General features: G+C 49.4%; 1 long non-coding RNA gene across 1 annotated transcript in view; it reads left to right on the top strand.

The window, feature by feature from the left end:
• LOC116533416 overlaps positions 1-8,564 on the top strand; it is a 10,006-nt gene extending 1,442 nt beyond the window's left edge. The window contains exons 2-3 of the long non-coding RNA XR_004261289.1: positions 3,130-3,132; positions 8,549-8,564. This is a non-coding gene — a long non-coding RNA (uncharacterized LOC116533416). The remainder of the gene's footprint in view (positions 1-3,129; positions 3,133-8,548) is intronic.
• Positions 8,565-12,239: the final 3,675 nt, after the last annotated feature.

The following is a 12,239-nucleotide window of genomic DNA, read 5'->3' as shown; positions in this document are numbered from 1 at the left end:
CTATAATCCCAGCTACTGAGGAGGCTGAGGCAGGAGAATCACTTGAACCTGGGAGGCAGAGGCTACAGTGAGCCAAGATTGTGCCACTGTACTCCATCTCAAAAAAAATAAAATATAAATGAGAGTGAACTAAAGACTAGACGCAGTGGCTCACGCCCCTGTAATCCCAGCACTTAGGGAGGTCGAGGTGGATGGATTGTCTGAGCTCAGGAGTTCCACACCAAACTGGGCAACATGGCAAAACCCCATCTCTACCAACAATACAAAAAATTAGCTGGGCATCGTGGTGCAGGCCTGTGGTCCCAGCTAGTCAGGGGGATGAGGTGGGAGGACCACTTGAGCCTGGGAGGTAGAGGTTGCAGTGAGCCGAGACTATGTGCCACTGTACTCCAGCCTGACAGAGTGAGACCCTGTCTCAAAAAAACAACCCCCTTAAAACTGAAAGAAAATACACAGAAGTCTTGGTGAGGGCTGCCCCAGAGTAGGTGGACCATATGGTTTTTTATTTTCTGTATTTTTAAGGTCCTTTTTACCTCTTTTAAAAAAAAAATGTATTTCTATCACCCTAAACATGAAAATGCATTAAAAATTTTTTGTTTTTGAAAATAGAGCTCTCTTGTCCTGCTTTGGGGGACAGCCCTGTGAAATATTTTTAGTTCTTATTTCATTGCGTTTTACTGGACACAGTCACGCCTACTTCTTTACATTAGTGTCCTATTTCCTGCTGTAACAAATCATCACAAACCTAGCGGCTTAAAAAAGCACAAAATTACCATTTTACATTTCTGGAGGTCTCAGGGTTAAAACACAGGTCTCAGGGCTAAAATCAAGATATCGGGGTGGGAGGGCTGTGTGTCTTTCCAGAGGCCTCAGGGAGAAGCTGCTTCCTCCCCTTTTCCAGCTACTAGAGGTCACCCACATTCCAGGGATCATGGCCCCATTCCTCCAATCCAGCACCAGCGATGTGGAATCTCTCTGATCCATCTTCTGTAGCTGCGTCTCCTTTGACCACAGCGGTGAATGCTTCGCCATGCTTCAGGACCCGTGTGATGAGGTCTCCCCGTCTCAAAGCCCTGAATTATGTCTGCAAAATCCCTCTTGCCACATCAGGTGCCATACTCACAGGTTCTGGGGTTAGGCCGTGGGCTCTGGGCATCTTTGGGGAGTCATTCTGTCTGCCAGGTTCTCAGTGACACTCTGAGGAAGCACCTGCCCAGGTAAGTGCTCTTCCCACCTCATACTCCTCAGTGAGTGGGGTTATTCCTGCCCAGGAAACAGTGTCTGACTCAGCTGAGCTGGTTGCAGGCTTTGCAGACTGCACGGCCACCACAGTGACCCGGCACCCACCATTGACAGTCTCATGTGACGCTGTTCCGGAAGCTCTGCTAAGGTGCCGGATGGCCTCAGCCCGATTTCAGCACTCGGACGCTCCCCCAGAGGCCCCCCATTCTTCCCCATCCCTGCCCCAGCTCTTGCTATTGTTTGCCTTCATCCCTTTTTCCCACGAGAAGTACCAGATTCTAACATTTGCCTTCCAGCAATAGCGTTTCTGAGGAAGACACTATGAGGGCTGAGCCTGCTGTGAGCACGAGATCACCGGAGAACCCTCTCCCACACAGCTGCACACTCTGCCCCTGCTCTCCCCTGGGAGAGAATCCCAGGTGTAGACTTAGTCCCAGTCCTCAGAAGAGCTCCCCCAGCGTGTGCTGTGGCTCTGCCAAAGATCGTGAGAAAGTGGAGATCCGAAAATAAGTATTCTCCGGGCAGCGCAAGCGCAGAGAAAGTGCTTCTCAAGTTAGCTCCGGCTGGTTTGTGAAGGGCACTGAGCTTTGGCATGTGAGCTTGTAAAGATGCTTTCTGGCCAGGTGCAGTGGCTCACGCCTGTAATCCTAGCACTTTGGGAGGCTGAGGCGGGCGGATCATGAGGTCAGGAGATGGAGATAATTCTGGCTAACATGGTGAAACCCCATCTCTACTAAAAACACAAAAATTAATGGGGCATGGTGGTGCGCCCCTGTAGTCCCAGCTACTTGGGAGGCTGAGGCAGAAGAATCGCTTGAACCCAGGAGGCGGAGGTTGCAGTGAGCTGAGATCGCATCACAGCACTTGAGCCTGGGAGGCAAGAGTGAGACCCTGTCTCAAAAAAAAAAAAAAAAAATGTCATTCCCACCCCAGGGAGCTGGGCGTTTCTGGCTGCTGAGGCCCTGTCCTCAGCCCGGTGGAGCAGCAGCAGTGGCCACTGCCTGCATGACCCTGCTGAGACCTGTGCTCGTGGTCAGATGGGATGCTCTGAACTCTTGGAAGCCAGAGGTTATAGTTTTTTAAATATTATAAAAGGAATATCATATTGTGGAAACCAGAAAAGGAAGGTAAGTGCTCATTCTCCCATTCCCCTATTGATCACTTTGGGCTTGTTTCTGCATGTTTTACAGACCCTGGAGTGCAGCCGTCTTCATTCCATGCAAATGCACCTGCTCTGTACCAGGCACTGTTTCAGATGCCCAGGCTGCAGCCATTAAAGCAAAAGATTCAGGGATTTGCCTTCGAGTGGAGTCTTTAGACAAGGAACGAGATGAGAGCGCCTGTGAGGTGATCAAGTGCTGGTTATGGAGAAACTTGGAGGAGAGGTCAGGTGCTGCCTTCCAGTGCTCAGGCAGAGAAGGGGCTGTCTGAACAGAGACCTAGCAGAGATCAGGGCTCAGCTGCCTGTCCAGCTGTGGACTGAGCTCCTGGAGCTGCCTGGACCAGGCCCCAGTGGGAGCACCTTGCCCTGCAAAGAGGCTGCAGATGCCAGGGTGGCTGAGAGAAACTGGAGGGCTCTGGACTTGGGCATATTTTGACAGTGGAGCCACTATGATGTCCTGACAGAGTGGATGTGGAGTTAAGAGAAAGAGGGGTCAAGAATGATAAAGTTTTGTCTTGAGCCAAGGTGTGGAATTGAAGTAGGAGGCGGGACTTGACTCCGGAGGTGGGGCTCAGACACCAGGCCACACTGAAGACCAGCTAAAACAGGTGTGGGGAAGCAGTTTTCCAGAAGGCACAGGCCGCAGTGTGCCATGTCAGTTTACCGTTGCCATAGCGACACCCAGAAGTTACTGCCCCTTTCCATGGCAATGACCCAGTGATCAGGAAGTTACTGCCTCATCCTAGAAATTTCTGCATAAACCACCTCTTAATTCACATATTATTAAAAGTGGGTATAAATATGAGTGCATCCCTAAATCTGAGCTGCTCCTCTGGACACACCGCCTGGAGAGTACTTGGTACTGCAAGGAGCAGTGCCTCTGCTGGACACCACTGGGGAGCCCTTGAATTCTTTCCTGGGGGAAGCCAAGAACCCTCCCGGGCTAAGCCCCAGTTTTGGGGCTCACCTGTCCTGCATCAGAGCTGCCATCTGATTGTGTCTGAATTGTTTTATCTCTGTGCCTGTGAGTGACACAATGCTGTTGTTTTTGCTTTTTTGGGGATTCAGGAAAGCAGAAAGGCGGAAGAAGGAGATGAGAGCCGCAGGGCCAGGCCAAGGGCCAGTGTGTCTGGATTCCCTAACAATGCACACCCCTCCCACCATGTATAGGTTACTCTGTGGTTAACACGTCATCCAAGAAATGGTGTAGCTTCAAGAGGGCTTCAGGGGGAGAAAAGTAAAAGGCTGTTGTCCTCTGGGGAAGGAAATCCTCATGCCCTTCCTGTCTCTCGGAGACTCTGGATGGGTGTCACTGCAGCCTGCTGGCTGGGCCTCATGTCTCTGGAGAGTGGTAAGAGCAGCAAAGCCACACAGTGCTGAGGCCATGTCACATGAACAATCTCTGCTTCTCTTCTGGCACTCATGGGAATAGCTATTGGTCACAGCATCAACATCAACTTGGACTCTGGGCTTGGAAACAAAGCCAGCTTCCCTGGCAGCTTAGGCCCAGGTTCCTGAGGCCAGGCCCTTGGAGGAAAGGCTCTGCATATTGTGCTCTGGACAGCACTGCCTGGCAGGAAGGAGTGGGCCCAGAATCCAGCCGTGCACTGCGGTGTGGAGCTGCGTCCGTCTGGAGGAAAGGAAACCACTTCGTAATTCACACAAAGGGCTGTTTAGTTTGTGGGAGGCTGTGACCGAGGCCTTCCCAGCAGAGGACAGCTCCACATGGCTCAGCCAGGGCCCATGGGGAAGGGTCATGGGCAAGGAGTGTCTGAGTGTTCCTGGGAGCCTTGGCTAAATACCGTCACTAGATCACCCTTTAATCACACCCTGAATTTTTTTTCAGTATAATTTCCGACATTTGGGAAGTAAGTTGGGGGAAAAATGGGGCTCTCTTTGTTCCTTATAAATTTACCAAATTGGTGATGATTTACTAACCTGTGGATGAAGCTTGTGCTAAAAGTCAAGACCGACAGTGGGATTTGGAAAGAAAATATGAAAACCGTGTTAAATTTCCTATTTTATGAGCACAATGGTTCACAATGGTAACCCCAACACTTTGGGAGGCTGATGCAGGAGGATTGCTTGAGCCCAGGGGTTCGAGATCAGCCTGGGCAACATGAGGAGATGCAATCTCTAAAAATATAATAATAAATTTCTTGTTTTGTGTATGTCATACAAGATGTTAGTAGATGGAATACATGTGTAGGCCTTACTAATAAATGTGCATGCCCAGGGTTGGTGCTCAGCTTTGTTTCCGCGTTAAGGAAGCAGGACTGAAATTGTTTGGAGACTGTTTGCTCTAGTTAATTCCCTGAGTTCAACGTCAACATGAGGAGTTTGACAGGGATTGATGAGAAGCCTTGGGAGGCTGGTCCCAAGTGTCTTTAGAGAGTGGTATGAGCAGCCACACCCAGCCTATGGGCACAGCGTCTTCAACATCTGATGAAGTCTGATGCTGACTCCTGAAAGGGGTGCCCTCCATCCTGGCCCTCTTCCCTTCAGCTGTTTTCTATGGAGCAGAAAAGAGGTTTCACTGGTGGGTGAAATTGCACAACTTCGCAGCGGGTGTCTCTCTTTGGTTGGCTGTAAGGCAAGGAAGACCCTCTGCAGCATAAAGCACACTGCCCACGCTCATCATGACTAATCAGCGCAAGCAGGTAAGGAACAAGTGGAGCCTAGCGGAAGGCAGAGCTGGACAGTTGTAGCATGAAAAAGGCATTTAAAGTATTTATTCACTTATTTTATTAGAGACAGGGTCTCACTCTGTTGCCCAGGCTGGAGTGCAGGGGCATGATCATAGCTCGCTGCAGTCTTCAACTCCTGGGCTCAAGTGATCTCCCTGCCTCAGCCTCTGTAGTAGTTGGGGCTATTGGAGGCCACTATCACTCCCTATTAATTTTGAAAAAAAAGTTAGAGATGGGATCTTGCTATGTTGCCCAGGCTAGTCTCAAACTCCTGGCCTCAAACAATCCTCCTGCCTCAGCCTGCCAAGGAGCTGGGATTATGGGCTCAAGTCGTCATGCCCAGCAAAGTACTTACATAAGATTTCAATCAGTTCTATCTGAGGACCTAATTGGAGAAGGCCCTGGGACTTACAAAGTCTGGCTCTATAAAAACTGGAGCTGCAGGCCAGATGCAGTGGCTCATGCCTAAAATCTCAGCACTTTGGGAGCCAAGATGGGCAGATCAGGAGTTCAAGACCAGCCTGACCAACATGGTGAAACCCCGTCTCTACTAAAAATACAAAAATTAGCCAGGTGTGCGGGCAGGCACCTGTAATCTCAGCTACTCAGGAGACTGAGGCAGGAAAATCGCTTGAACCCAGGAGGCAGAGGTTGCAGTGAACTGAGATCATGCCACTGCCGTCCAGCCTGGGCGATAGAGTAAGACTCTGTCTCAAAAAAAAAAAAGGAGCTGCAAAGCTCCAGCAGTTAGTCAGAATCCAAGCTTCCATGATCCTGCTCACCAAATTTCTACCATGGGAAGCACGTTCTGAAATTTGCCTCACTGCTGGTTCTAGTGGCCAGTCTGAGAACCTCCACAAAGCTCCACTCTAGACATTTAAAGGGTTATAAATACAGTCCAAATGAATTCACAAACCATGAGCTCAGATGTGCACATGTAAGTTCCTTTAACTCAATTTAATTCCTTGCTGCAAGCTCCCATTCTGTCCAGTGTAGAACCCATAATTTAGGCAATACCGGGTAAACTGTATGCATTCAGGGCTGCTTCCCTTTGGTCTCCATCATCCCCCTAACCCTAAGACAGAGGCTAAGCTCTGAGAGGCAGGTGCAAAGGGCATGAGGTGCGGGGAGAGGGGGTGTCAGTTTGAACTTCTGTCTGTCCTGAGTCTGAGCCAGCAGCCTTTTGGGTGTGACTTACCTGGGTGGCCTTCATACACTCCAGCTGTCTGTGGGCTGGGAGGCAGGGGCTTCCTCTGTGATCTCTGCTGGGTTGGGCCACCCAGTCCCTGCTGCAGGCTCCCCTTATCCCAGCTGAAAGGCCCCCAAAGGTGCTTCAGGTCCCTCATATTCTCTCTCTCTCCCCCTCCTCCCCACTGTCCGCACCCCCCCCATTTCCTGTGGCAGGTGGAAGTGTGGCTGGCTTCCTGCATGCTCCTACACCTCACTCTGGATACCTCTTGCAGCCTCTCTGTGAATGTCACATGAGGGACCCTGGTGAGGCTGCCTTGTCAACTGTCTGAGTTCTAGAAAGACCAGGTAACAGGTACACTCTCCATGAGAATCTATTAAGAAAAATTATTCAAAATGTGGATGTCAGGCAAAAACAAACCACATGACTTTTTTTTTTTTTTGAGATAGATTCTTGCTCTGTTACCGAGGCTGAAATATAGTAGGGCACAGTTGTAGCTCACCGCAGCCTCAAACTCCTGAGCTGAAGCAATCCTCCCATCTCAGCCTCCCAAGTAGCTGGGACTATGGCATCCACTACCATGCCCATCTAATTTTTTTTTTAATAGAGAGATGAGGTCTGTGTTGCCCAGGCTGTCTTTGAGCTCCTGAACTTAAACTCCTGGCCTCAAGCGATTCTCGCACTTCAGCCTCCCAAAGTGCTAGGATTGCAGGTGTGAGCCACTGCGCCCAACCCACATGACTTTCATTGTCATACTGTATGATCGTTGTCTAACAAGCTCACCTGGAGTCATTTTACTTTAAGCCAACGTGACTTTGATTGACTGGCTTATTAGTTTCTACTGATTAGAGGCCAAACATTTTACAATTCTGTAAAGTTAGATGTTCGCTTTTTGAAAACTGTTAAGATGCAAACGATTGTTGTCCAATAGCAATGAACATAGTTCTTGCTCAGCGGAGGGGATAACCCCACAGCCTGTGGTTTTGTTGTCCGATAGGACATTCACCAGTCTGCGTGTAGCTTTGCAGTTGCCCTCTAGCATTATCTTTGTTGTTTTTGTTCACTTACCAATCCACACTTCACTCTTCCGCTTCCCCCTTTAAACTGGTTCCCACTGTTATTCTGAGGGCTGGGGGTGCCTATCTTCATCCTCACTCCTTCCCTGCCCAATGCCAGCGATCCAGCAACAGATGAAAACCCAAGTTTTCCTAACTCTTTCCTGGCTCCTTTTTCCTCCACCTGAAATGGAGGTGCTGCAGGTGCAGCCAAGAACCCAGGAGGGGAGGAGGAGAGAAAGCAGTTTCGTTGAACGGGACAGGCTTGCAAATCTTTCCTGTTTTATTTTTACCTTAAAAGTCAATAACTGGTGTCTTTGTTTCTCTAGTTCACCCATTGTTTACCATGTCTAAACCCATGGCTGCACCGATGGTGTAGGGGGAGTCTACAGTAAACACGTTAAAGACGGAATGTGTCAATGGATACTTCACCTAACGCTGACACGTGAGGTTTGTGTCTGAGAAGACCCCAGGCAGTGTATTTTCTTCTCAGTTTCATTGCCATTGGCCAGGAATTTTCTTTAATACCCAACGATCTTTATCAAGACAGGAGCTGGGATACAGTTCGCTCAAACATGAAAGAAAATTGATGTTGATTTGCCAGTAGTCAGTTGGCAAGAGAAGGAAAAACTTTTTTCCATTTCCTTATTTGTAAAATGGCAATAATAAGGTAACAGGATACATTTTGGAGATCGTAAAGCTGAGGTTCCTGCTCCTCCTGTCACAGCTCTTCACCCATCATGATCAGGGGTAGCAGCTGTCCCCGGGGACGGCAGGCTATAGCTGCCACCGTAAAGGTCAGATTCTTGGATTCTGAGCTCAGCCTATGGAGGATTTTGGAAGACAGAGCAGAGGCGACTGCATGAAAGCCAAAATGGTTTTGATTTGCCAAGTTGGCTCTTGAGAGAGGTTTTAGTTTATGTTTTTCACAATTCTGAGAACTTGGCATGGCATCTCCACAGCAGAGCCTCCTGGATGTGGCCCAGTTTGTGAGAGAAATCACGCGTAGAAAAATGCACGATGGTAAAGGAGCCATTTTCCATCCAAAAAGAGGTACGTGTTCAAGCAGCCAGGCTGGCGGGAGGCCAAGGGCCGGAAGGCTGAGGGTCTCCGAGGGGCTGTAGAAAAGAAGCCTGGAGGGACTGGGGAGCAGAAGGGCTACTGGGCCTTGCCAGGGAGCGAGTGGGACCCCACAACAAATAGGAACGGCGAGGCATGGCAGGGGGTGGGCCAAGGGCAGGGGCAGCCAAGTCCCTGTGACCTCCCATCAGGTGGCTTGGCATCAGGAAAACAGAACCCACATGAGGGATTTGGATGCGTGGATTTGGTTCTACAGATGATGGAAGAGCCAAAAGGCTGCACAGAGAATGAGAGGGGCCCCAGAGCTTAGTAACCCCCGAAATCCCCACGGCCCCTCAGGAGGGTTGGGAGGAGGACGGTGCTGTGGGGGCTGTGGAGGTCCTGCAGGTGCTGCCTGAGAAGCCAAGAGACCAGGTGAGAATGCACATCAGCTGCCCCCATCGCATTCCTCCTGCCCCACCTCCCCGCAGGGCCTCCCACTGATTGACCTCAGCTGATGGTAGCTGACAAGTCACCTGGGGCGGGCAGCCTCGAGGCAGAGCATGGGAAGAGTGAGGTGTGGCTCTCAGGGTGAGTGCAGAACTGGCTCACCCCAAGGGGACCATATCAGCTCTGGGAGACCAGTGATGCAAGAGGGGAGAGCCCAGTGAGCAGGAGCCCACGCCAGGACGTAGGATCTCAGCAAGGAGCCAATGCATGGCTGTGAGGACCAGCAATATATGGATTTCAGCAGAGGTCAGAGGACTGGATGCCCCTTCCCCGGGGCAGGAGCAGAAACCCTCCGCCCTCCCCGGGGGCTGCCATCACCTCCAGGGAGATGGGGAAGCAACTGTCTGCTTCAATTCTGTGCACATCAGGAAGAAACTCCTGAGAAGCTGAGTTCTGAATTGATAGGACTGAATGTTTTCCACCTCACGATCTGGAAAATGGAGTTATTTTCAATTCTGGAGAAATTATGAAGGTACATTTCTTCACATTCAAGTCTGTGATTGTAAAAGTAGTGCCAGTAGTGTTACTATCAACCTTGAAGTTTTCATGTTTGGTGAGATGGCGTCTGTAAGATGCTTATAGTGGCTGGGTGCAGTGGCTCACTTTGGGAGGCTGAGGCAGGAGGATTGCTTGAGCCAGGGAGTTTGAGACCAGCACGGGCAACACAGTGAGGCCCTCATCTCCACAAAAAACTTAAAAACTTAGCTGGGTGTGGTGGTGTGAGCCTGTAGTCCTGGCTACTTGGGATGCTGAGGTGGAGGATCTCGAGCCCAGGAGTTGGAGCAGGCTGCAGTGAACGGTGGTTGGACCACTGCAGTTCGGCATGGGCTGTGGATGGGGATCCTGTCTCTAGAAAAAGATGCTGGCACAGTTGCATAGACTGCTAGTTATCCCTTTCTAATCATCTAAAAATATATTTCATATGTGAGCTTGTTACTAAACACCAGTGGTTCAGTCTAGGTCCCACTGCTTACTGCACAGAAAGCTAATCACTGAGACAACAGCACTGCCAGCAAAGAAGGCTCTAATATATTGTGGATGATGCCAGCTGCACACGCCAGAGCCAAACCTAAATCCATCCCTCCCTCCCTTCCAACTAAGGTCAGGAGTTTATATAGCAGGAAGGAAAACAGGCAGGGCAAGGAGGAGGAGATGCTTAACAGGCAGCAGCTGATTGAACGAGGGCGGTCTAGCCTCTCACTGTAGCTACCTGTAGGAAAACAGGAATTAGGGGAAAGGAAGAGGAGTTGGTCAACAGGCAGCAGGTGTGTCTTGTTCTGCAAATGTCAGTTTCTCAAGCTTCAGTTCTATGTGCATCCAGCTTGTTGGAACATTGGGCCTGTTTCAATTTTAAATACAGCCTATGAGGCTTCTGTCTCCAGGCAGAGTCAGTGCATGCGAAGCCCCATTCACCCTCCAGGTCTCAGCAAAAGTGTCGTCTCCCTGGAAGGGCTTGCCTTCCTTCCCAGGTCTGCCTTCCTCCCATCACCCTCTCTGTGACAGCACCTGGTGCCTCTCTTTCACAGCGTTTGTCACGGTTGGAAATGTCTTGTGTGTGAATCTGTTTGATGTTTGTCTCCTACCCTCCTGTCCTGCCACTGTAAGCCCCACAAGAGTGGCAACCTGGCCAATTTTGTTTGTGTCACTCCCAGTGCTAGCCCAGGCCTGACATAGCATGGGTGCCTAATATTTGCCGAACGGAAGAACTGAGTGAGTGGAGGAATAGGGATACTGTGGAGATGAAGTGAAACAGTCCTGTAGAGTGCCACACAGCACACATAAGTACTTACTAATAGTAGCCATGATTATTAGACCTACTGTGCGCTTAGACGAAAATTCAAAGGATCCTTGGATAACATAAAGCCCTTAAAAGAAGTTAAGAAATCCTCAAATTATCTTACACTTCTGAATCACCCTATATCATCAGTCCAGCTCATAGGTAGGGATGACTCATAGTTAGGACTTCTGTGATAAGAGTTAAGGTGAGAAGATAACAGCCTCTTCTCTAAAGTCTGGAGTACCCATCTAAGGAAAGGCCATACAAAGGGTCTAAGCATATTACAGTCTAAACAAGGTCCCCCAAATTCCCATTTTACCTTTTTTTTTTTTTGTAGATGAATCTTACTCTGTTGCCCACGCTGAAGTGCCGTGGTGTGACCTCAGCTCACTCCAACCTCTGCCTCCTGGGTCCAAGTGATTCTCCTGCCTCAGCCTCCTGAGTAGCTGGAACTATAGGCATGTGCCACCCTGCCCGGCTAATTTTTTGTATTTTTAGTAGAGACAGGGTTTCACCATGTTAGCCAGGATGGTCTCCATCTCCTGACCTTGTGATCCGCCTGCCTTGGCCTCCCAAAGTGCTGGGATTACAGACCTCAGCCATTGCGCCCACCCCCATTTTGCTTTTAATAGCTTTCTCAATTTATTCTGACAGGTAATTTGCTCTGAATTAATTAGTCTATATCCAGTAAGTAAACTAATGTAGTCACTCTAGGTTCATTTGCATCCTATTCATATTAATGGTTTGATTTGGAAGTTACATTCTCAAATTCCAGTTTTTCATGGGTGTATTAACATTTTTCTTTTTTTTGAGATGGAGTTTCACTCTTGTTGCCTAGGCTGGAGTGCAATGGCACGATCTCAGCTCATGGCAACCTCCGCCTCCCGGGTTCAAGTGATTCTCCTGCCTCAGCCTCCAAGTAGCTGGGATTACAGGCATGCGCCACCACATCTGGATAATTTTGTAATTTTAGTAGAGATGGGGTTTCTCCATGTTGGTCAGGCTGGTCTTGAACTCCCAATCCACCCACCTTGGCCTCCCAAAGTGCTGGGATTATAGGCGTGAGCCACCGTGCTCAGCAACATTAATGTTTTTCTATGATAACGGTAGGCAACTGCTGACTGCAGCTCTGAAAGTCTTCAAAGTCATCCGAGGTGGGCTTTATGCCATGTAAGTTTATTTTTGTTCACAAGCCACGAAAGACTCAGAACAGTTTTCCTTTTTTTTCTTTTTTCTTTCTTTTTTTTTTTTTTTTGAGACGGAGTTTAGCTCTTGTTACCCAGGCTGGAGTGCAATGGAGCTATCTCTGCTCACCGCAACCTCCGCCTCCTGGGTTCAGGCAATTCTCCTGCCTCAGCCTCCTGAGTAGCTGGGATTACAGGCACGCGCCACCATGCCCAGCTAATTTTTTGTATTTTTAGTAGAGATGGGGTTTTACCATGTTGACCAGGATGGTCTCGATCTCTTGACCTCATGATCCACCCACCTCGGCCTCCCAAAGTGCTGGGATTACAGGAGTGAGCCACCGTGCCTGGCCCGACTCAGAACAGTTTTCTAA

The sequence above is a fragment of the Sapajus apella genome, unplaced genomic scaffold, assembly GCF_009761245.1.
Source record: "Sapajus apella isolate SASKATOON/1434 unplaced genomic scaffold, GSC_monkey_1.0 scaffold82, whole genome shotgun sequence".
Lineage (NCBI taxonomy): Eukaryota > Metazoa > Chordata > Mammalia > Primates > Cebidae > Sapajus > Sapajus apella.
The sequence above is the reverse complement of the archived record's forward strand: the minus strand, read 5'-3'. Positions and strand labels throughout refer to the sequence as shown.